Below are 16,651 nucleotides of genomic sequence, written 5' to 3' on the forward strand. Positions count from 1 at the left end.
TCCCCCTAACCCTAACTCACCCCTCTCACAGCTTAACCCTAACCCTCCCCTCCAACAGCCTAACCCTTCACCTAACACTAACCCACCCCTCCACAGCTTAACCCTCTCCTCCCACAGCCTAACCCTAATACTTACCGCCGGAATGTGTCGGGATTCTTACCGTTGCTATGCCGCAGTTAGTGTTGTGACCGTCGGCATCCTGACCATTGGGATCCTGACCACATCCCATTCATACCATTATGTTTACGTAGGAATAGTTGGGAACATACATAAAGGATGTGGGAATAATGGTGCGGGTAACATGATGTGATGTGTTGTGTGATTATTGGTGTATTTGGTGTGGCACAAGGTTCTCTAATCTCTGGTCCTTCAGTATTAAGATTTTCATTTTATATTTGTAAACACAACATTCAGAAGCAACCCCGATAATGTTAAAATAAAAAAGGAATATACAACACATTTCAATTTATAGCAAGAATAAAATGTCACTTGGAAATGTTTTTGTAAAGCATTACATGTGTATACACCGGCATAGTGCTGTATAAGGGCACCTGTCTTTGCTGTGATTGGATGTTCTTTAATTGATCAGACTGCAGCAAACGGATTAAAGTTCAAGTACAAGGTTAGATACGAATGTCGATCTTTCAGAACCGATTTGTCATATTGTAACTGGAGCTCAAAATAATTCTGCAGTCCTATCATCACTATTTTCTCTCTAAGGAGGAGTTTTAATAAAAGTTTGAGAAATCATCTAAACTTTCCTCTATGTGTAATGGAATGATTCATAGGGCGGGATGGGTGACATTTTGAATGTGATGCATCCCGTCACACATTGCATTCATTCATAATGGCGTTTATTATCACTGTATGCTTGAAAAAGATAACAAGGACAGTTCTCCCTATAAGAGCTGTTCTTTGTGATCGAAAGATATACGGGTTTATGACCCAGAGGTCCTTCTGCTCATGCGTCGAGTAATATGCGCTGCGGTGGGTGGGGTGCTCGGAGGGATCCGATTGGATCCCTCTCAGGGAGATTTGCAAATAGAAGCCCATAGGCGGTGGGTAATGTATCATATTCCGGAGCTTGGTGTGTATACCGTTAGCGGCCATACCACCGAAAACGTCATTTTTGGAGGTTTGACCGCAAAATCTACATTAATATATCCCTCCCACAGGACTGAAAGTATCCCGATCTAGGTTATTTTTTTCCAGAACTAAGGACATTTACAGCAACTCACAAAAGAGAGAGCTCATAGATCAAGACCGTCTTATGACTGCACCCATTTACATTAAGGACCTTGAATTGCTTTAGAAAAACATTTCCAAGTGCCATTTAACTGCCAAGAAGAAATGATGTGAGATATGGGTGGCATGTGTGGAGGTCTGATGGACATGCAAGGGACATCTGCGGTGCCATGTGCTAGTAATCCAGCTTTAAATGTTTATAATATTTAATATATGTAATATTAAAATGCAAACGAAAAACATTTAATGATTTACAAAGTTAGGAGAATGGCATTCCTGTACCCCTAACGTTACAGGCTTGAGCTTCCGTGGCCTTTTGTCAAATCTGCCCTTTTTGTTTCATTGCATTGTTCTCATTAATATTTTTTTTTACCATAAATGTAGGGTAGTTGTTAATAACTGTAATACTGTAAACTGAAACAGTTATTACAGTACATGTGATCCCTGCAAAGCGGTTCTATATGACACCATCACAATATGATATTGAATAATAATAATAATAATTTTATTTATATAGTGCATTTCTACTAAAGGACTCAAAGTGCTTTACATTTGCCTTTACAGTACAAAACACAAAATAAGCTTAAACAAGGGACATTAGTGAAATGAATGGATGAAGAGGTAAGGCTTGAGTCTATTTTTGAAGGATTCTAGAGTGGAGGTCTCTCGAACTGTGCAGGGAAGGGAGTTCCATAAGGTTGGAGCCACAAAACTGAAAGCTCGACCCCCAGACAAATTCCGGGAGATTCTAGGTACTGTTAATAGCCCTTCGTCAACGGATCGCAGTAATCGAGTGGGACGGTAAGGAATCAGAAGCTGCTTTAGGTACCTTGGGCCATGGTCATGTAGGGCTTTGTAAGTTAGTAAGCCAATCTTGAAAACAATTCGCCATCTGACAGGCAGCCAGTGAAGGGAGTAGAGAATGGGTGTTATGAGACTGGAACGGGGCTGGTTGGCTAATAGCCTGGCAGCTGCGTTTTGTACCATCTGCAAGCGGTGCAATTCTTTTGCTGGGAGTCCAAGGTAGAGGGCATTGCAGAAGTCTAGGCGTGATGATATAAATGCATGTATGAATTCTGGCAATGTTCCTCAGATGAAAGAATGAGGATTTGATTGTGGCTGATACTGTACCTGATGTTTAAGTGTCAAGCCACTATCCAGGACAACACCAAGGTTCCGCACATGTTCAGTGTTTTGTAATTCTGATCCCCCAAGTGTAAATCCTGTTGGTTGGCTATGCACGTATAATCACAATACAACTCTATAGAACTCATAAATAAAGTAAGCATTATTCATTTATAAAGTTTAACTAAAAATTCATATATATTTCAATAAACAAACTAATTAACTAATGGCATTTTAAAATAGTAACTTTTTTTTTGTGTTACATTGTGAAATGTTGACATCTTATTTATGCACAACAGTTTCTATTGTACATCCTATACCAGGTCAAATAAAGTCAACTTGCAGAGATAAAATGAAATGGATCCATAAAAAAGTAACATGGATGTTAGTACACTAATTGGACAGAAAAGCGGACTCCTTTGTCAATGAGAGTTAAAGGTCACAGATTATTTACTGTATTTAATGTGCTTTTGTTTCCATAGAGACGCCTTAATCAATTTTCCAATTGATTGCTTATTTCCTTAGAAAAAGTATTGTGCAGTTATGCTGAAATAATCTAAATGTTTAGATACATTTAGTAAAGTACATTTTAGACACATTTTGCCTATGGGCATCCTATAATAGTAACTAACAGTACACACAAGTTAACGGTGCTAGGGAAATATGATATAGAAATGATGTTCTGTGTCATTAATGATCCTCAGCTGTAAATGTCACAGTAATGGTGCGTACACACGTAGCTATTTAAATGATTGATTTGAACGATAATGATATCTTTATTTTTACCGTTATTGTTCAAATCGGTCATTTAAATGGTCCCTACCAACTTACCATTGACCAGCGATGCGTGACCACGTATGACGATAGCGATATCGTCCATCGGCCATGCATGGCGGTCAACTTGCTCGATTTCGAGGTTACTATAGGGACCAGCGATAGTTGATCGCGGGCCGCTATAGTTGACGGTAAGTATGTGGTGTGCTGGGTGATCGATATTGATCATCCAGCACACCAGGAAGGGTGCACGACGATCAGCCAGCGATATCGTATCGCTTGCTGATCGCCACATGTATATGCACCAACTGGGGGGTAATTTGGAAGCTGATCTATGATATTGGAATAATTTAGTCCCTTTGCTTGGTGGTTTTTGATGCATTATTTTAGAGGGACTGATTCACGCTACAGCATGTTGATATAGTACGCTAATGACAGCTCATGGGTTTGAGGTGTCATTAGTCCCGAGCCGCGAGCCAATCAGTGTCGGCTTAACATTAGTGGCCGATCATTGGCTGAGACCCACGTGGACTTAACATTAGCGGGCGCTCTTTGGCTGGGTCTACGTAGGTCCCAGCCAATGAGCGGCCACTAATGTTAAGCCGCCGATGATTAGCTCGCGGCCCGGGACTAATGACAGCTCAAAAGAGCTGTCGATAGCGTACTGTATCAACATGCTGTAGCGTGTTGTTACAGTGTGTCCGGCAGGGTCGGCTCTAGGGGTGTTTGACCTGAGCGGTCACACAGGGGCACCACCCATAGAGGGTGCACCCCTCTCCAACATCCCGATTTCAGCAGGACATTACTGTCCCCCGGACCCCGGTGACTCTGAATGGATGCAGCACGCATGCGAGCGGCATCCATTCAGTGACGGGAGAGGGCTGGGGGAAGCCCAGCTAGTGAGGCTCCTGACCTTATTTGGAGGCGGACACACCTTCTAATAACGTCACGTAGGGGGCATGGCCTATGGTAATTAGGCCACGCCCCCATTTTCAGTCGCACTGGAGGGGGCCGGCACAGGGTGCTCCGACCCCTGGAGCCGGCCCTGGTGTCCGGGATCCTACATAGATTACTGCGGAGAACATCGTGGGACAAAAGGTGAGTATTGGAGCTTTTTTTTACAGATACTCCCATTGGATACTTTACGTTGAGAAGGGGACGTGAACATATGGGAGCTGGTAAGTATGTGTGAGTGTGTATGAATGTAATAAATCTTTATTTTCACGGTGTGTGTGTCTTTTTTTACACATTTCTCTACAGGTGAACTGCACGTACCAGCGTGCCCTTATTGCTCCGCTTACTGGTACTTGTGGTTCCAGCATGCGGGGGAGGCTTGCTGGGACCTGTAGTTCTACTGTAAAAACAATGTTGTTCATTCTATTTTTAACACTACACATATACTATCAACCCGCCACCCACCGCCCAGGGGGTGCCGAGAGGGGGACCCCTTTATTGAAGGGGTCCCCAACTCACCAGGGATCCCTAGCCTGGGCTGACTAGCGGTCAGGGCTGATGCTGCGGCTATATTTAAAACCAGGTCTGGCCCTGCTGCCCGGTGCTGGTTCTTAAATTACAGTGGAATCCTACATATTTTGTTCCCTGGAATTTTAAGAACCAGGACTGGCTGGCAAGTCCGGGGCTGCTTAGTCTTTTGGGGATTGACCTCATGTCATTTTTTTTTAAACATTAACCCGTTTTTTACAGGTACAACAGAAGCAGCTTACACATATCTCACTGATATGTGCAGGCTGCTTGCTAGGGAGAGTTGTGCAGAGAGAAATCACTGCTATCTCGGGTGACATAACTCACTCGAGCTTGCTTACAAATCACCCGAGATACTCGACCTACATCAACATCTGCAAACTCGTTTAGCCTCAAATCGCCTGTTGAGAGATTAAATCACCTGAGTTCAGGCGAATTCCAGCGAGATGAATCACTTTGCAAATCGAGACAATCCTGATTCTTAGTAAATTTACCCCTAAGCCTTGAAAAGTGATAAAGTGGAAAGAGATAAAGTACCAATCAATCAGCTCCTAACTGCCATTTTTCAAACACAGGCCGTATTCAATTAGCTGTGATAAGTCGTAGACTTTTTGCAGCCGTACTTTTCGCCGTCATCGCTGGTTTTACCTGTGGAAAAGTTTTGTGCGCGTCCCCGCTATTCGCCGTATTCAATTCCAAAGGACGCAAAAAGTGTCCCGGCGAAACTCAAACATGCGAAAAGTGCTGTCAGATTTGGGGAAATCAGCCTGACATTCCCCAAAAGATGCACTAACATTGGGGATCACTATATATGTTCCCGATTCGCCCCCTTGGAGCTATTTGGGGTACTTAAGTGCTTTCATTTGCCTCTATATTGTGTCTTTGCACAAATGGTGAAGAAAAGCATTTAGCAGTTTTTTGTGGAGAAAATAACTAGTCCCATCTAATTTGGGGTAAATGAAAATGGGTGCAAGTATGGTTAAAAATCGCAAAAGTGAAGTCTAGAAAACGTAAAAAACGCACCTTCAGCAAGCACCTGCAATAAAAAAAACACCCCCATACTTGCAGACCCCACCAAAGTCTATTTCGCTAGTTTTTAAGTTTGTACCCCAACTTTGAACTTTTTCAACACCAAATTTTGGGGTGTACTTTTAATTTTTTTAGGATTTTTTTGACGCATTTTACCTTTGGGGACCTGTCCTAAGGGTGCAGGGTGGTTTCCCCACCTTTGCACCCCAAAACCGCAATTCTGCACTTTTTTCCGAAAGCTAATCATAGGCGAATTTTTTTCACCTGTTACATTGCATTGCGTTTTCGCACCGGCGAAAAGTCACCACAATGGCATACGGGGATAAGTTTCCGCTGGCGAAATGACGTTACCGGTGAAACTTTTTTGCAAAAACGGCTTTTCACCGCTAATTGAATACGGCCCACAGCCTGTAAAGTGACAGTTAGGAGCTGACTGGTTGGTACTTTGGGCCTCATTCAGTGGCGGTCGGAGGATGCAAGCGGTCGCTCAGAAACTGGGCGGCCACTTGCATCCTGACCGCCCGCCTCTGTTGTGGTCGTTAGGCTGTAGGTTTACACCCACAGCTCTAACGACCGCTCGGGTGATGGTCGCGATGGTCAAGACCATCGCGACCATCGGGGCTTATGACGAGACCCGAGGGTAGGGTCTCACTTGTCGTAAGCCCCGGAGAGCTTCTGGCTCTGTCAGAGCCGGAAGCTCTCCTCTGACATCACTAGTGATGTTAGTGGGGCCTCCCCCAAACGGTAGGTGTTCCCATGGGAACGCCTCCATTTGGGCTGCCACCCCCCCGGCCCGCCTTCCAAATGGGGCGAGCTGTCAATCAACATCGACAGTTCGCCCCCTTTGGATCGAGACCCGCAACGACCGGCGCTGTCGGTCGTAGCGGGTCTCACGCATGTGTACGATGGCGTCAGCGCCATCGTGCGCATGCTCTGTGGGTGGCCATCGACCCGGTCCGAGCGCATCTGCGCTAACGACCGGGTCTGAATGACCCCCTTTGTCTCTCTCCATTTTATCACTTTTCAGGGCTTAGTACATCTCCCCCTTACTGTGGTGCCATAAGCATAAGAAAAACCTTTCTGCTCTCCCCTCAAGGTCTTCCTAAGCAAATGAAAACTAATGGGCCCAGTGTTCAACCATGAACTAATCCACTTACAAATCTTGACAATTTAAAATGCCTTCTGTTTATAACAACAGTCTATACTCACTTTACCCCTCAACCAATCTTATATCCAAGAACAGCTGTTTCTCTTACATTTGCCCAATAACCTTCCCAGTATCTCTAACCTTCCCGCTTAACCTCTTCTAGAAAGCAAGTACTGTACATTTGTTTTGTTTGATGTCACTCTTTATTAGACCACACACAGTACTCGCATTAATATTGCTGTCATTGCGCATGCAGTTTTGTTGTGGACACTGGGCCTGATTCAGCAAGGAACGCAGCCGCGAATTCGCATGCACCCGGCTGTTTTGCGTCCTGCGCATGCGTATGCATCGCAAGGGAAGGTGCGTGAACCGGCCGCTGCAATCGGGAAGCGATCGCAGGGAGCACGCAGTCTCAGCATACATTGACTGACAGGAAGTGACTGTTTGGGAGTGGTGACAGGGGGTGGTCAGTGAAACTCAGGCATGCCAGTGTGTTTGAACGCCGTTACAGGGGCGTGCATAATTAAGCCCCTGTGACGAAAGAGAAGGAATGTATGGATTGGGTTCATTAGCATATTTTCACAGCGGCCGTGTCAGTGCGTATGCAGACTTGCGTTCGTGCTGAATCAGGCCCTAGGACACTACATTATGTAGCTCCTGAAAAACCCCTTCTGCAGAAATGTTGTGTAGTTAAGGAATTAATCATTTTAGTTTGAGAAAAACAGCATATTATGTATATATTATGTATGACGTTAGTTTAGATATAATTTAATATGTGCTCTATAGTGTATGCAGTATTCCATTTTGTATCAGTTATAGTCCAATTTCAATATAGTTGGTCAAAATTGGCTATTGAGTAAGGTTTCCATTTTGTGTTGCTGGAAAAGGAGTATTAATACAGTATATCTTTATTTCAGGGCCTGATTAAGGTTTGTGGAGGTCCCAGGACCACTACGTATCCGGTTGGTTGATCGACCTAACTTAGATCGACAACACATACATCGACCACAGTACATCGACTACAACAAGTTCGACAGGAACAGTAGTAGATCGACCACCAGAAGATCGACACTGACAAGAGATCGACACAACATAAAATCGAAACAAAGGAGATCGACACAACTTAAGATCGAAACAAAGCATATCGATGATATGCAGATCGACACAAACAAGATAGACAATAATAGATCGAAGCCAAATAGGTAGACAGTATCAAAGATTGACGAGTTCAAGATCAATGCAAACTAGACAGCTAATAGATCGACAGATAAAAGATCGACACGTTACTTTTAGACAATACAAAAAGGTATACATATCCTACACGCTGCCCGCTAATAGCGCATCTCCCGACGCTACTTTCAACCGTGGAACTACAGGTCCCAGCCAGCCCTTTCATCCCTCCAAGTGCTCCTGGCCATTCTAGCCCCTATGTACACCTTTCAGGCTTTGTCCCTAATTGCTGGGCACCCCCATGCGCTGCAGCACACCCCCCTGTGCTCCCCGCTATCCTGGACCCCTGGACATGGACCCATGTGTTTAGCTTAAGACGCTGCCCGCTAATAGCGCATCTCCTAATGCTACTTTCCACCGTGGAACTACTGGTCCCAGCAAGCCCTTTCATCCATTCAAGCACTTCTGGCCATGCTAGCCCCCTACAGTCACCCTGCAGCCCTTGTCCCTAATTGCTGGGCACCCCCATGCTCTGCAGTGCACCCCTTCATCAACCCCCCCCCTGTGCTCCCTGCCGTTCCTGGGCGCCTGAACCTGAACACATCTTCGCCCCGGCAATAACAAGCCATCTAGATTAAGATGCTGCCGTCTAGCTTAAAACGCAGCCCCACTACTAGCGGCGAGCGTCTTACTAGCGGAGAGCATCATGACTTCTCTCCTATTACCCACTGCAGGAGCGGGAAGGGAGCCTGCTCTTGCGGCTGCAGCAGTCAATCGAGAGTCTATCTGACTCTCATTGGCTGCTGTTTAACACTCTGTCTGACTCTCATTGGCTGCTGATTCACACACACATCGCTGCCGCTCGGCGGTGATGTGTGTGCAGTAGCAGCAGCAGCCAATGAGAGTCGTCTGACTCTCATTGGCTGCTGGTTAACACACATATCGCCACCAACACTGGCGGCGATGTGTGTGTTATGCACAGCATGACCCTGCCTGCCACCCTCCTCCTGGCGCTATTGGGCAAGCGCTCAGGGGGAGGGAAGGGGTTTGGCTGTGCAGCACAGGACCGGCGCTGGAAGCCTAGCGCCGGTCCTGTGTAAATGTGTACCGCTGACCACTCTCACTGCGGTCGGCGCTACACTGGCTAACTAGGGTTTGCCGGTACTGTGGCACGTGCCCCGCTCGCCCTGCCCTAGTTACGCCACTGCCTGAAGGTCTACATCTGAAACTCCCTACTAAACGTGCAAAAGCATATGTAAAAGAGTGCACAAATGGAATAAGTGTCAAGAGTGTATAAATTAGGGGTGTGCACCGGCCACTTTTCGTGTTTTGGTTTTGGATCTGGATCTTTCTTCGTGTTTTGGATCTGGATTGGTTTTGCCAAAACCATCCTTCCGTGTTTTGGGTTCTGGGTTTTGTGTTTTGAATCTGTATTTTTTTGAAAAAAGCATAAAAACAGCTAAAATCACAGAATTTGTTGGTTTTTCTGCTCCTATGCTATTATTAACCTCAATAACATTAATTTCCACTCATTTCCAGTCTATTCTGAACACCTCACACCTCACAATATTGTTTTTAGTCCAAAAGGTTGCACCGAGGTAGCTGGATGACTATGCTAAGCGACACGAGTGGGCGGCACAAACACGTGGCCCATCTAGGAGTGACACTGCAGTGGCAGACAGGATGGCAGTTTGAAAAACTAGGCCCCAAACAGTACATAATGCAAAGAAAAAAAAGAGGTGCAAGATGGAATTGTCAATGGGCCCTCCCACGCACCCTTATGTTGTATAAACAGGACATACACACTTTAACAAACCAATAATTTCAGCACCGGGGTCTGCCACACGACTGTGGCTGAAATGATTGGTTCGTTTGGGCCCCCACAAAACAAATTGGCAATTAATCTGTCCCTGCACAAACTGGCTCTAAGGAGGCAAGATGTCGTCCTCATCCTCCTCATCCACAGATTCTTCACGCTCTTCAGTGTTGTGTACATCCTCATCCTCACAGAGTATTAATTCGTCCCCACTGGAATCCACCACCACAGGTCCCTCTGTAAGTTCTGGAGGCTGGTCTCCCAGGAAGAGTTGATAATTCATTTTTATGAACATCATCTTCTCCACATTTTGTGGAAGCAACCTCCTACGCCTTTCGCTGACAAGGTTCCCGGTTGCACTAAACACTCTTTCGGAGTGCACACTGGAGGGGGGGGCAACTCAGGTAAAATAGAGCCAGTTTGTACAGGGGCCTCCAAATTGCCTTTTTTTCCTGCCAGTACAGGTACGGACTGTCTGACATCCCTACTTGGATGCTGTCACCAATGTAATCCTCCACCATTCTGTCAGTGGTGACAGTATCATATGCAGTGACAGTAGACATGTCAGAAATTGTTGGCACGTCCTTCAGTCCGGACCAGATGTCCAAACCAGCACTTGACTTATGACACGGGTGCACTCTTGGCGCTGCTACTTTGTTGATGCACGTGCGGCTACAGCCCACACAAGTCACAAACACAGAAAAAAAAATAATTATTTTTTGGAGCACTTATTGGACACAGGCGCACGCTTGGCGCTGCTCCTTTGTTGATGCACGTGCGGCTACTGCGCATACATTTCGCACACAAACACAGAAAAAAAGAATTGTTTATTTTTTGTGGAGCGCACTTTGGGGGTTACACCACCCTTTAACAGACGAGCCAGCTGGCCCTTGATTTATGACAGGCGCACGCTGATACACGTGCGGCTACTGCGCACTCAATTCACAAAGACAGAAAATATTTTATTACATTTTTTTGGCGTGCACTATGGGTTACACCACCCTTTAAAAGACGAGCCAGCTGGCCCTTGATTTATGACAGGCGCACGCTGATGCACGTGCGGCTACTGCGCACTCAATTCACAAAGACAGAAAATATTTTATTATTTTTTTTGGCATCCACTATGGGTTTTTTTTGCACTTGGGGGGAGCACCCCTGATGGACAGGTCACCCCCTGGACAACACTACAGCACCCCTTTAGGACTACAGCCTTTATGAGACACTGCACAACATAGCCCAGCCAGCCCCTATAGACTTTGGAGTGGACACAGCCCCTATGGACAACTGACTGCACAACAGAGCCCAGCCTGCCCCTATGGACAACAAACTGCACAACACAACCCAGCCAGCCCCTATGGACTTTGGAGCAGTGGACAGCCCCTATGGACAACAGCAGCACAATACAGCCAGCCCCTATTTACTTTGGAGGAGTGGACACAGCCCCTATGGACAACAGCAGCGCAACACAGCACAACACTACACTACACTACACTATACAGCCCAGCCAGCCCTAACTCCCACCCTCCCTCTTCACTGTCCACAGCCAAGTGAGAAAATAGCGCCGACGCGGATACCTTTTATAGAATCCAAAACCCGCGAGATCCGACAGCGGGATGATGACGTTTTGCCTCGATCTCAGATCCCAGTCAGGCGGGAAAACTCGAGCCTGACTCGGATCGGGGGGGCTCGGGGGGGTTCGGATTTCAGAAATCCGAACCCGCTCACCCCTAATATATATATATATATATATATATATATATATGTACAAACACTTGACTTGAATTTTTGTTTTAACAGATGCTAGACACTGACTATGTGCTTCTCCTGACCTGCTAGCAACAGATCATCCATATCAGGGCCAGATTAAGGCTTGTGGGGGCCCCAGGGCAACTAAGTTGCGGGTAGTCCCTTCAAGCCACACAGAGTTGAGCCCAGCCGTGCCCCCAGTAGCAGTCTGCCCCAGCAGTGCCCCCAGTAGCAGTTCCCCCACAATAGTAGTCCCCCCAGGAGTACCCCTAGTTGTAATCCCCCTCTATGCTGTGTCCCCTAGTAGTGGTCCCACCAGTATGCAGTGCCCCCAGTAGTAGTCCCCCCAGTAGTCCCCCCAGCAGTGCCCCTAGTAGTCCCCCCAGCAGTGCCCCTAGTAGTCCCCCCAGTAATCCCCCCCAGCAGTGCCCCTTGTAGTACCCCCTGCAGTGCCCCTAGTAGTAGTACCCCCCAGCAGTGCAACAACACAGCCTTTATAATAGGCAATGGTTCTATATGTATTTACATTTTTACAAAAGACCCACTTGTTCTTGACTGTCTTGTGGTGACGTGGCCTATTAAGAACAGTCCATTTATTGTTGTCATCCATTGATGCAGTTTCTTTATATAATTCTGACTTCCAGTCATTGCTTGGCTGTGCCATCCTCCACTGTATCATTTATACAGTGTACAAGATGGTACCAAGCATGCATAGTTATTGTATTGCCAGCCATCTTGGTAAGGGAAATGAAGTATCCATTAAGGAGCCATATTGTTGCAGACTAAGCAGTAGTGCACTCCACTTCTAACAGTAAACCATTCTTGACTCAACTGAAAAGCCTTGTGGCACCCAAGTCCAGGTGCCAGCAATCCTTCCTATGACTATCTGTGACATTAAAAGCTGACTGGTTCCTTTTATCATGCTTCTTCTTTGATCCATTTGAGTCTCTCAGTCTACATTCAGAGGCTTTATGTCCTACTTTGTGACATATGAAACACTTGAAGTTAGGCAGTTTGGGCTTAGTGCTCTTTGCGAATCAACCCTGGAACTGCAGCAGTTTAGACCTCACGATTTCCTTTGATAGCTTAGTCGGACAGGATTCCAAAGCCACCACTAAAAAAAATAACAAATTCTGATGTTAGATTTTGCATCATCATCATTGCAATATCCTCGTCTCATCATCATTGCAACCTCCACCTGGACTCATACAACTGTCAATTGCTAAGATATGGGGGCTTATGTAATAGGTTATGAGCTGCAGCCGCTGCAGGAACTCCTGCAAGTCTTTCTGTATTTTTAAAGCGGCAATCCTTTTAAAGGCAAAACTGAGCTGGTTTTGCCTTTAAAATGATTGCCACTTTAAAAATGTCGGAAGACTCGCAGATGTTCCTGCAGCAGCTACACCTCGCAATCTATTACCTAAGCCGCATGAACAACTTCACACTTTTCCGTGAATTATAGAATACCTATGCTGCTGCACAGCTAGATCAATGGTTCCATACACTTCATCAGGATTTGGATTGTCATCTGGATCATTTATGATCTTCCACAGCTTCTCTGGTTTTAACTGAATTTCCACGTAGTGTAATTCTTCAGCCTCTAAATTTTATGAAGCTAATACAGGTTGAGTCTCCCATATTCAAAATGCTTGGGACCAGGGATATTTTGGATAATGCAATATTCCGTATTTTGGAATATTTGCATACCATAATATAATATCTTCGGAATAGGACCCAAATATACACACAGACTGCATTTATGTGTTATATACACCTTATACACACAACGAAAAAAAGGAGAGAGAGTCCGCACAAGTAATACAATTTTTGAAAGAAATTTTTTGTTTTTTTGTAATAAAATAATATGTACCAACATATTGGTCTATCACATAGAATAAATTCTGGATGACACTAGGTTGGTGGTGCACCCACAAAAATTTGTGCAATACACATATGACAAAGTTTAAGTAAAGAACAAAAACTAAGGAAAGAGAAATATGTCTATGTGGGTGCACTCTTGTAACAAAATATGTTAAAATAGATAGAAATTAATTAAAACTTAACTTTTAATGAAATTAATTAATTAGTCAGAAAAAAAGAAAAGAAGATCTCTTCACTACAAAGTATCACACTTATTTATAAATCGACATATAGATACAGTGGTCAGAAATTTAAAGAAACAAATATTAAATCGAGGTGATACACAATAATTATTATGTTTCCTGCATAAGAGGCCTAAAATATGGAGAGCAAAGACTGGTATACAATATATAGGATATACCTATTATAATTAGCCCATGCTTGAAGGCATAATGCAGGATATTCATAAATCGACGTATAGATACAATGGTCAGAAATTTAAAGATACAGATATTAAATCAAGGTGATACACAATAATTATTATGTTTCCTGCATAAAGAGCCTAAGACATAGAAAGCAAAGAATGGTATACAATATATAGGATATACCTATTATAATTAGCCCATGCTTAAAGGCATAATGCAGGAAAAAATGGCGAAAATAAATGCTTAAATTAGAAGGATCTCTAAGGTCCTGTTTCTATGCCCCGGCGAAACGCGCTTCCTGTGACAGCATTCAGCTTTAGGATCTCACACACACTGCAATCCAGCACAACTGTTTCTAACACAGGATAATTATAATAGGTATATCCTATATATTGTATACCAGTCTTTGCTCTCCATATCTTATTATGCAGGAAACATAATAATTATTGTGTATCACCTCGATTTAATATTTGTTTCTTTAAATTTCTGACCACTGTATCTATACGTCGATTTATAAATAAGTGTGATACTTTGTAGTGAAGAGATCTTCTTTTCTTTTTTTCTGACTAATTAATTAATTTTATTAAAAGTTAAGTTTTAATTAATTCCTATCTATTTTAATATATTTTGTTACAAGAGTGCGCCCACGTAGACATATTTGTCTCTCCTTAGTTTTTGTTCTTTACTTAAACTTTGTCATACCTTATACACACAGCCTGCAGGTAATTGTATACAATATATTCAATAATTTTGTGGCTCAAACAAAGTTTGTGTACAGAAATTAAATTCATTTATGTTTCATATACACCTTATACACACAGCCAGAAGGTAATTTTATACAATATTTTTAATAATTTGTGGCTTATACAAACATTGTGCACATTGAACCATCAAAAATCAAAGGTTTCATTATCTCAGTCATGTCAAAAAAATTCCATATTTCTGAATATTCTGTATTTCTGAATATTTGGATATGGAAGACTCAACCTGTACTGGCTGCTGCAATAAGCATTTTCTGTGCAGATCCAAATACAGGACTTTTCTGTAAACTTCACACTTGGTGTCACGTTAGTGACCCGGGCACACAACCTATTTATATTACCTATTGTTGTAGAACCTGGGAGGTTTCCACACAGAGGACCTTATTCAGAGTCAGTCACAAGCGCCGATGCGCTCGTAACCGACTCTGGAACTCGCTACCAAAGGGGCGGCTGTTGATGTTGATCAACAGCTTGCCCCGTTTGGTAGGCGGGCTGGGGGGGTGGTTTCCAAAATGGAGGCGTCCCTTTACGAACGTCTACCGTTTTGTGGGAGGCCGCACTGACATCATCAGTGATGTCAGTGGGGAGCTTCCTGCTCCATCAGAGCAGAAAGCTCCCTGGGGCTTACGAGTGCCCAGACCCAACCTTAGGGGCTGTCACAGTCATATAGTCCTTAGTCTGCCCTGTTCCACTTGTCCACATGTCCGTGGTTAAGTGGACATTGGGTACAACGGCATTTTTCAGGACACTGAGGACACTTTTTCTGACGTTTCTGTACAGTCTCGGTATCGCCTGCCTAGTGAAGTGGAATCTAGACGGGATTTGGAACCGGGGACACACTACCTCCATCAATTGTCTAAATCCCACTGCACTAATGGCGGATACCGGACGCACGTCTAACACCAACATAGCAGTCAAGGCCTCAGTTATACGTTTTGCTTCAGGATGACTGCTGTCGTACTTCATCCTCCTCGCTAAGGACTGTTGGAGGGTCAATTGTTTAGTAAAAGTAGTGGTGTTCCTACTTCCTCTCTGGGATGATGAATGACTCCCAGCAGCAGCAACAGCAGCAGCGGCAGCAGGAGGCATAGCAATGCAGGATCCTCTGGAGGAATCACGGATAGGAGAGTCAGTCATGCCAGTGACATGGCCTGCAGGACTACTTCCGATCCTGACTAAGGAGGAAATTGACGAGGAGGGAGTTGACGGTGTGGTTTGCAGGCACTTGGATACAACAGGACAACGGGATTTAGGCATCCCTGGACTGCTTACGGTCTTAGCCAAAGTTTCTGAACTTGACAGTAACTTTTTATGAACGCGCTGCAGGTGACGTATAAGGGAGGATGTTCCTAGATGGTTAATGTCCCTACCCCTACTTATTTCACCTTTACATATGGTACATATGGCAAGACAGTTGTTGTCCGGATTTGGATAGAAATATTTCCAGACCAAAGAGGTGGAATGTTTGGTCTTCTGCCCAGGCATGACCGTGATGGGCTTTTTCATCCCACGGACAACAACTGTCTCCCCCGGAGCCTGATTTAAACAAACCACATCACCATCAGAAGTCTCCTCGCCAACTTCCTCCTCAGTGCAAGCTACACCAGTATCCTCATCCTGTTGTACTTCAACAGTGACATCTTCAATTTGCATATCAGCAAGTGGACTGTGGGTGCTCCTTTCAGCACTTGCAGGGGGCGTGCAAATGGTGGAAAGAGCCACCTCTTCCCGTCCAGTGCTAGGAAGGTCAGGCATCGCAACCACCACCACACTTGGACTCTCCTTGGGGATTTGTGATATCTTCTTAGAACACACAGTTCTTCGCTGTGCTTTTGCCAGCTTAACTCGTTTGATTTTTTTAGTGGGAGGAGGGCTTCCATCATCATGTGAAGCTGAACCACTAGTCATGAACATAGGGAAAGACCTTAGCCATTCCTTGCCACTCCGTGTCGTAAATGGCATATTGGCAAGTTTACGTTTCTCTTCAGATGATTTAAATGTTTTTTTCAAGGTCATTTTCCTGAACTTTGTCATTTGGGATTTTATGTGCCCTCTACTATGACATTGGGCA

This window comes from Taudactylus pleione, unplaced genomic scaffold, assembly GCF_031769625.1.
Source record: "Taudactylus pleione unplaced genomic scaffold, aTauple2 ptg000726l, whole genome shotgun sequence".
Classification (NCBI taxonomy): domain Eukaryota; kingdom Metazoa; phylum Chordata; class Amphibia; order Anura; family Myobatrachidae; genus Taudactylus; species Taudactylus pleione.